Consider the following 8,993-nt stretch of genomic DNA (forward strand, 5'->3'; position numbering starts at 1 on the left):
AATCATCATGACTGATTTACAGAGACACCCTGATGAATGCTACCATAACCTGACATTTTGCATGGAGTGAACAGAAACAATAAACTTGTGATTTTGCTACATTTCTTACTGTCAGGTGGTATTTTCCCTTGCAGGCCCCTGGATCAACCCTGCAGGTTCTGCCAACTGAATCCTTGTGACTTTTAAAATCCCAGTCACAGAAATAATCTCAATTCTCATGGGAATTGAAGTATTTACTGTCATGGCAGTGCTAGAACCAAAGCTATGCCCAGAAGTTTACTGGAGGGGAGGAAAGAGCCTGAAGGGTCACTCTGCAAGAGTCACTGCAATGAATGCACAGAGCTTTGGGTTGTCTGGGTTCATTTTCTGAGCCCTAGCCAGATCTGACAGTGGGAGGCACATGAGATCCTGGGAAGACAGAGGGTGGTGGTCCTGTGGAAATATCCCATATCAGGCTGTATCACAGCTGAGCTGGATTCAAACAGCTCTGAAATGCTTCACCTTTTCCAGAAGGGGCGTGGGTTCACCTTCCCATGGACTCATCCTCACAGGTAGCTTCTTCCTTGTTGAATACCCCTGGGGAATGGTTTCTCCCCACTCAGAGACCCCTGGAGCTTGTAACCATGTAGTTTAACCCTTCCTCCCCTTTCTGACCCTATTGGCTGTGTTCCAATTATCCCTCCCTGGCAGAAGCCTGGATAAGGCCCTCTTCTTCTGCACTCGTTCTCTTTCCCCTCTGGTAACCACCTGGAATAAATGTCCTGAACTACATCTGGGGGTCAGAGCCTCTTTTGGATCGTTTGTCCTGTCCATGAAATATTCCTCCAAACCCCTCTAAGGTCTGACCTAGCATTGGAACTTTGGAGGGGCTACAGGGGGATTTATTTCACTTCCTTACTGCAGAGGTTCTCCACACAGACTGTGCATCCGCTCTGGGACAGTTCATCCCTATCCCCAGGAGTCCAGCCACAGGTGGCACAGACCTTTAGCAAGAGAATGAAAGTGGTCACCAGAATCTTCGTGGCTTGGGAAACTAATCTTTCCTCCAGGTAGTCAACAGGTCCCTCATCGTGACCTTCTTTGCTCCGTTTCTAGCAGGGCTGGCAGCAGCTCCTGTTTGGATGTCCCTGAAATGAGTAAACCTCGGTCAGGCATGGGAAAGTCTGTACCTGGCCTGGACCTTGGAGCTGTGCTTGCAGGATGGCACGGGTGGGACACAGATGTGGGACACATGAATCCCTGGGATGGAACCCTGGTGGGACACAGATGTCACCACACACCCACTGCCCTGACACCTCTTCTGCTCAGGGGACCCCAGGGGCTGGGTGCCATGGCCCTGCTCCAAACTAACTATAGGATGGTCAATAGATGACCAGGATATGAATATGTCCTGTCCCAGGAATCCCATGGACATTGCTGCTGGACACTTCACAGCAGGTTTACATTTTTTTCAGAGAAGAGAATGATCCAGGGAGACCTTAGAGTCCCTTCCAGTAACTAAAGGGGCCCAAGAGAGCTGGAGAGGGACTTTGGACAGGGACAGGATACAGGGAATGACTTCCCACTGACTGACAGCAGGGTTAGATGGGATATTGGGAAGGAATTGTTCCCTGGGAGGGTGGGCAGGCCCTGGCACAGGGTGCCCAGAGCAGCTGTGGCTGACCCTGGACCCCTGACAGTGTCCAAGGCCAGGTTGGATGGGGCTTGGAGCACTCTGAGATGGTGGAAGGTGTCCCTGCCTGTGGCAGGGGGTTGGAGTGAGATGAGCTTTAAGGTCCCTTCCCACCCAGATTATCCTGTGATGTGATACCTGCTTGTGCTTGTGGGCATGTGAGTGGCTGCACGTGTGCAGGTGTGTGGTGTGCACGCATGTAAATGCGTGTGTGTGTGTGTGCCTGCATTTGTGCATAGGCATCAATGTGCACATTTTGGAAAAGAAAAGAGGAGCTTTTCTGGGAAAAGGATGACAAGTGAAGCTCTCAGCAGAGCTCTCAGTGCTGTCAGTGTGGAATTGCTCACTGTGGTGGGAGGCAGTGGGATGTGGCACAGCCCTGACCAAAGCCTGGACAGGAGCAAACCCCAGCCTCCAAGCCTGGCACAGGCCCTGGGAGCAGCAAAGCACACAAAGATCTGGGCAGTGCATGCAGAATGAGGAAACAGGAGAACACATCTAGATGGGAACAACTAAAGAGGCTTTTGCACCATCATCATTCCCAACAGTGGCAGTGGCAGTCTGGGAAAATCTGTGCAGGAAAAGCAGAAAACTCAGCTGAACCTGGAGCAGACTGGCTGAGATGCAACCCTGCTGCCAAAGGCTGGTAGTGATGGAAGATGCCAGCGTGAAAATGAGCTGGCAGTCACTCACTGCAAACAGGACAAGCTGCCTGCTGAAGTCTGTGTGGAGGAGAGCAGCTGAGAGCAGGGGGAGGTTCTTGTCAGTGCTCAGTGCCCCTGGAACACTGCGTTCAGTTTTGAAACAATGGGGAGAAACTGGAGAGGGACCAGGCAAGGCAAGCAAGGTGGTCAAAGCCTGAGGCACATGGTCTGCCAGGAGAGGTGGAGGGAGAGGCTGGTTTGGCAGAGAGGTGGAGGGAAGGCATCACCTCCTCTGCTGGGTGAAAGGAGACTCAGAATATCTTAGAGCAGCCTGTGACCTTTTGAAGGGCCAAGACACAAGGATGACAGAGCCAAACTCTTGTCACTGATGCCAGACACTGTAGGAAGGGTCAACAAACACAAACTGGAGCTTAGGAGGTTCAAGTTAGGCATTAGGAAACATTCACTGTCCAGGAGGGTGGTGCAGCCTTGGGCTCATTGCCCAGAGAGTTTTTATCCCCCAGTATTTACAGGGTTCAGCTGTACAAAGCCCTGGTTATCCTGATCTGCTCCTGGGCTCATCCTGCCCCAGGGAAGGCTGGGCTGGAGACTTCCAAAGGTCTCTTTCCACCAGCACTGTGTTGATTCCTATGGCTCAGTTTCTTTGAGAGTTGCTTTCCCATGGATGTTCACTCTTCCCCAGGTTGCCACTATTTCATGGATGGGAAGCAGTTTTGTTAAAACTCTGTAAGGCTTCCCACACACTCTCCATGCAAGATCTCCATCCTGTCACAAATTCCATCTAAGATCCTTGTTGCACAGTCAGTACTGAGGGGCCATCAGTATCCTTGTCCTTCCTACAGACTTTTCCCGCCTTGCTCCAGTGTGGCCCCACAGCAGCACCCACACATGGGACTCTCCCTAGATGCCATCAGGAAGCAGAATCCCGTCTGCAGGAGGTGAAAGAGGGATGTTCTGCTCACAGTGGGGCTCACTGTGGCTGGGGGTGGGAATCTGGCTTGGGGAGGACACGGGGTGGGAAGGTCGGTGTGGCTGTGACAGTGGAGGTGATGTGGCAGCACCCAGCCAGGCAAGGCCCATGTGAAGATCCACGACAAGGACAAGGAAGGTCCATGACAAGATGTTGAATATGCAAAGTGGAAAGAAACCCAGAAGGCTGTGACCTACGTCTGGGGCGGGTGATGATGTGTGGAGGCAGCGACTGGAAGGTTCCATGGGTGGGAGGAGGGCACCGAAGGCTGATGGAAAGGCCCCCAGGCAGGCTGAGCAAGGTCCAACAAAACTCTGCTCCTCTTTGCACGCTGATGGCACATCTGACATGAAACAGGCTGGCACAAAGTTAACCAATCAGCCCTATTTGAGCAAACCTGAGCTGGCACAAGAAGTTTATTCCAGCTCAGCTCCCTGAGTCGCGAGTGTGGATCACTGAGAGCCCTCAAGTCAGATTTAGCTATCACTGAACTGCAGTTGTAAATCACAACCTCCCATGTACGCCTTCCTTTCAGAAAAAGCAAGCATCAAAGGATTCTCTTAGGAGCTCCCCCTCCTACTCCTTCTATCTCATTTTTCAATTTGAGGGAAATCATTGTATGGTAATTTCACCTCCCTCCTCTCAGTTTCTTCCATTCGCTGATGCCTTTGGACACTGCTCCAGTGTCAGTGAATATGCAAATGCCACTTTGTTGTCTTGCCTTGGGACAATGAAGGCTTTGAAATGTAGATGTGGGAGCTTCAATTTGTCTTGCTAAGAACCTACTTTCTCTTTAACTCTTATGTTTTTATACAATTCAATTGAAAGACTCTTCCCTTTCACTCTCACTCCCAGCTAAGCCATTCGCCCTCATTTAGACACAGTGGAATGCATTTCACCTGGTCACTGGTTTTGTTTGCTGAACTACATCACAAATTAGATGTCTTTAAAAGCTGTTTCATTCAATCCTGGGCAGCATGGCAGCTGTCTGGTTTTCCCCAGAACTACATGAAGTGTGTACATCACACCTAAATATAGCTGAGAAATGCACAGGGTGTACAGAGCCCTCCTGGTTTAGACATGAGGACAGAGGATTGCAAATCTCAACCAAGCCCAAGATCCTTTTAGCTGAGTGCTGTGTCCCTGGCTCTGCCCACTTGAAATCCCTAAGGAAGGTGGTAGGAGCAAGTTGATTACAGAATGAAACCAGTCAAAGAAGTGCCAGGACACTTATGTAGCAGGAGGTACCTGAGTTGTGCTTTAATCCCAGCAAATAAATACCCCAGAGCCTCCCACTCACCCCCCACACACACACAGTGGGGAGGAGAATAGAAAAAAAAGTTTAAAAATTCATGGGTTGAGATAAGAACAGATTAATAATTGAAACAAAATAAATGTAATCAATAATAATGATAGTCATGAAAAGGGGACAAAGGAATAAAACCAAAGAAAAATCAGTGATGCACAACGCAGTTACCCATCACCCACTACCCACTGCTCAGCCTGTCACCCACAGCAAGCATCAACTCCTGGGCAGCTCTCCCAGTTTATATCCTGGAAATGATATTCTGTGGTGTAGAATATCCCTCTGGCAGTTCAGATCACCTGTCCCAGCTCTGCTCCTTCCCAGTTTCTTAAGCACCTCCTTGCTGGCAGAGCCTGAGAAAGGGAAAAGGCTTTGATTTGAGGTAAGCACTGCTCAGGAACAGCTAAAACATCGGTGTGTAATCAACATTATTCTCACTCTAAACCCCAAACACAGCACTAGGAGGAGAATCAGATCCATCCCAGCTGAAAACAGGAGGACCTGTGAGTTTGGTGCCTCCGTAAATGCAGGGAGTGTGGAATTGAGAAAGGAGCAGTGCAGGACAGGGCCCAGGTGTCAGCAGAGACCCGTCCCTGGTGGCAGGACCTCATCCCTCCAGAAATGCCCACCTAGAGGAACTGCCAATCCCCGTGGTGTGAACCATGCCCCACAGTGTCTGCTTGTGGGGTACACCCGGTGCCCTCTGCACAGCCCTGCCACACCTGGGGAGTGGTCACAGTCCTGTTTGAGTTAGCAGTGAGAGCTGGGTGGCTGCACTGCAACTGAAGTCTCTGTGCTCATAGCATGAGTCTCTCCCCATTTTCCTGTGGTTGTTTCCAGGGAGGACAATCCCTCTGCTCTGGGACATTTCTGGTGAGGTACCTCAGTGTGGGGGAGGTTCAGGATGAGGAGCTGCTCTGGCAGCTGCCACCTCAAGAGTGAAGCTGTCACCCAGCCTGTGGTGGCTGCCCTGATCCAACCCTTCAGCCTCACCCAAAGCCTGGCTGGTGACACAACCTCAGTGACCCAGGACTGACCTCTGCTCTGCTTCTGCAAGTACAGAATTGCTACAAACCATCTCCACTTGCCCTTCTCCACAGCCACCCTGACCACCACCAACGAATAATTCAATCTTTAACATCAATTTTCACAGGAGGTTTAACCTCACCTGCCCATGTCTGATCTTTGTGATTTATTTTTACTCCTAAATGACAAGGTTTCAGTTACTCCAGAAATGTTTTCCTCCTTGAGCCCCTCAACTGGAAGTTCTGGAGACTGGAAGATCAACCTGTGGAAGTCTCCTACCTGCTTGCCCTGCTCACATATTCATCCCTGAGATCTGCAGGTGTCCTTTTAGTCCAAGGTGACTGTTAGGTTCTTGACTGCTTGGTTAACTCACAAAATTCTTCTGACAAGCACATGTACAAGTTGTTTTTAGTCCTTGGGAGAAAAATTTGTATCTCATCATCCCATGCAGAATAATTTTCTTAGGTTGACTGGGTTCATTAAAGAATACCACAGATTGAATTCTTAGCCGAGTTCTAGCTGATTTTTTTTTTAATAATTGCATTCCTTGATGTGGCAAACCAGGTTTTATTTCAAGTGCAAGTTTTACTTGTGGGTTCAAATGTTCCAAAGCAAGCTTTCTTGCTTCTGCTTGTGTGATGCAGTGTTTGAGGAGGCTGGGGGAACTCAGACATGGTGCAAGAAATATTGCAAAAAATACACAGATTGAGATCCACAGCATTTATTATGGTTTGACTGCCAGAACTGAAGTTCACTCCCAAAATCTCCAATAGGCTGCTCTCCACCATGTGGATCCATCATAAAATATTAGGTTAAAAAAGACCCTCTTACCTTTGATTCCTCCATGAAGATAAACCTAAACTGAATTGCTCAAACCTCTCCTGGTAAGCCTTGGCCCACACAACTGAGTCCCCCCACCCAGAACTCGGCGTGATGGAGCCTTGGAGGAATTTCTTGAATTGAACCTGAAAAAAAAATTATTCAAATGACAGTTTGTGATTGAGCAGGATGAGCCCAGAACCAAAAGGGAAGAGCAGAGTGCAGATGTGATGGAGGAATCTCTCCTCATGTGTGGCCCTTCCACATCTTCATTCTGAGCCCTCTCGGGGGTCCCAGCAGAGCCTCTGAGGGTTCAGGGTTGTACTGAGCACAACTCTGCCCTTCCTACAACTCCTTCTCCTCACTCATTAATGGACACCCACTGCAGGGGCATTTCTGCTGCTAATTCACAGTGCCCTATTGGGAAATGCCAGTTTGTGGTTTCACTCTTGGCTTTCAGCCCCCTTCCCAATTCCTGTCCCTGGCCCATAGTTCCAGTGCTGGTCCCACGGCCTGTGACCCCAGAGTGACAGAATTCAGCCTCCCTCCTTTGCCCTGCCATTGCCTGTTGCCTGATCCATCACCCCACGATGTCCTGGTTTGTGGGGAACTCCTCAAAAATGCTGGATTTGGGATTGTGAGTGACTGGAAACCCCAAATCACACATTGCACAGTTCAGTCACCACTGCTTGAGCCCCTCACAAATCTCACCAGAAGTTTACAAAAAGACCCACGAGCAGATTTCCAGCACAAGTCAGGACTGGGGGAAATAAAGACTACAACAGGAAGCAGAAAACAAAATCTGACAAGTAAAAATGGCTTAAAATTAACATACAATAGCAGATTTTTTCCAAAGATAATTTAGGGAAAGTTTTCATGAGGCTGTTATCTTTTAATTTCTTGATACATTTGTTCACTGTTGCTCCAAGTTGTCCAGGATTTAAGGATGCTTGGAACACATTCCTTAAAAGAAAAGGAAATGCTCTGTATCTTACAGTGAAATTACAAAACCTCTTAAATATACTTTCAAGAATAGAAACAGCCTTGTTAAAAGAATGAACTGCCAGTGCACTGAAGGGTGAAATGCAATAGGAAACTGACTTGATAAAAGGATAATTCCAGTAAATGAATAACACTTCCCATGTATCACTCAAAATACATAATGCTCAGTTGATAAAAATAGCAACAGCAGCCCAACTTCTGAGCAGCTTTTCTGGCACACTTGGGTGGGAGCCTGTTGAGAGGAAGTTTTACAATCAGCCCAGATGAAGAGTAAAAAGTGTCATGATCCAAAGCAATCCTAGGTGATCAGTAGAGCTAAATTTTTTTTCAATTAATGTCATTTGTGCTGTTGAAAACGTTACCTCCTGTAGCAGGGGGAGGGTGCAGGTGAGTGTCCAGGGCCTGGCACTGTGTGGATGGGATCCAGCTCCTTTCTGGAGCTGAGAAGTCAAGGATCAGCCAGTGACCCTGGGCTCTGCTCATGCTCAGAGAAGGAAAAAGGCTCAGGGCAGCTCACGTGGCCCTTCTTAGAGAGTTTGTCCTTTGTGGGCCTGATTCTTCCAGCAGCCAGAAAGGGAGCCCAGAGCTCAGGTTGGGCCATTGAAAGAGCTGAGGAAGCCCTGACAAAGAGCCCTCACCCTGTCACACAATCATACATGTCATACAAAAGAGCCCTGTCACACAATCACAGCACCAGGGAATGCCCTGAGTGTGACAGGACCCACAGAGATCATCCAGCCCGGCTCCTGCCCTGCCCAGACCCCCCAACAACTCCACCCTGTGCATCCCTGGCAGCGCTGTGCAAACACTCCTGGAGCTCTGGACCATTCCCTGGGGAGCCTGGGCAGTGCCAGCACCTCTGGGGGAAGAACCTTTCCCTGAGATCCAACCTAAACCTCTCCTGCTTCAAGTCAGGACTCCTTAGGAAGGATCCTTGACTAAATGACAAGTCTTGAAATGGATTTTCCTTGAAGTTCTTGCCAGAAGGAGTGGGAAGTGCCACCTTTACTCCACAGCTGTAACTCTGATCTAGCACTGTACTCCAAATGAATCTTGTCCTCTGCTCTTCTCTTTCTAATTGCCAAAAAATGGCTGTGAACGTGAGGCTCACTGGAGAGCTGTGGATCTGGGCAGCTGAAGGGCAGGATGTGCAGCTGGTGCCAGCCAGCACCACTTCCTCAGCACACACAGCTCCAGACAGAGCCCAAAGTGCCAGACACCATTTCCCTGCCACCCTCCAGTCAGGCTCTGCAGGCTCAGATAGTGGTGACAATTTCTGGGCACCCAAAGCCAGGTATGAACATGGTCCCGTGGTCACAGGAGTCAGAACAGACAGTGCACTGATAGCCCTGCAGAGGAGGCAGGTTTGGGAACTGCCTGCCTGACTCAACTTATTCAGAGCCATGGGATGAGCCCGTCCCGCCAAGCACACCCCAAACAGAAAGTGTTCTCCTAATACTGTGTAAATATTTGTGTTCCAGTGAGCACCAGAGCTGTAATGTACTGATTGTAGAGGCTGGAGATGTTGGGAAT

This window comes from Prinia subflava, chromosome 8 (genome assembly GCF_021018805.1).
Source record: "Prinia subflava isolate CZ2003 ecotype Zambia chromosome 8, Cam_Psub_1.2, whole genome shotgun sequence".
NCBI classification, from domain to species: domain Eukaryota; kingdom Metazoa; phylum Chordata; class Aves; order Passeriformes; family Cisticolidae; genus Prinia; species Prinia subflava.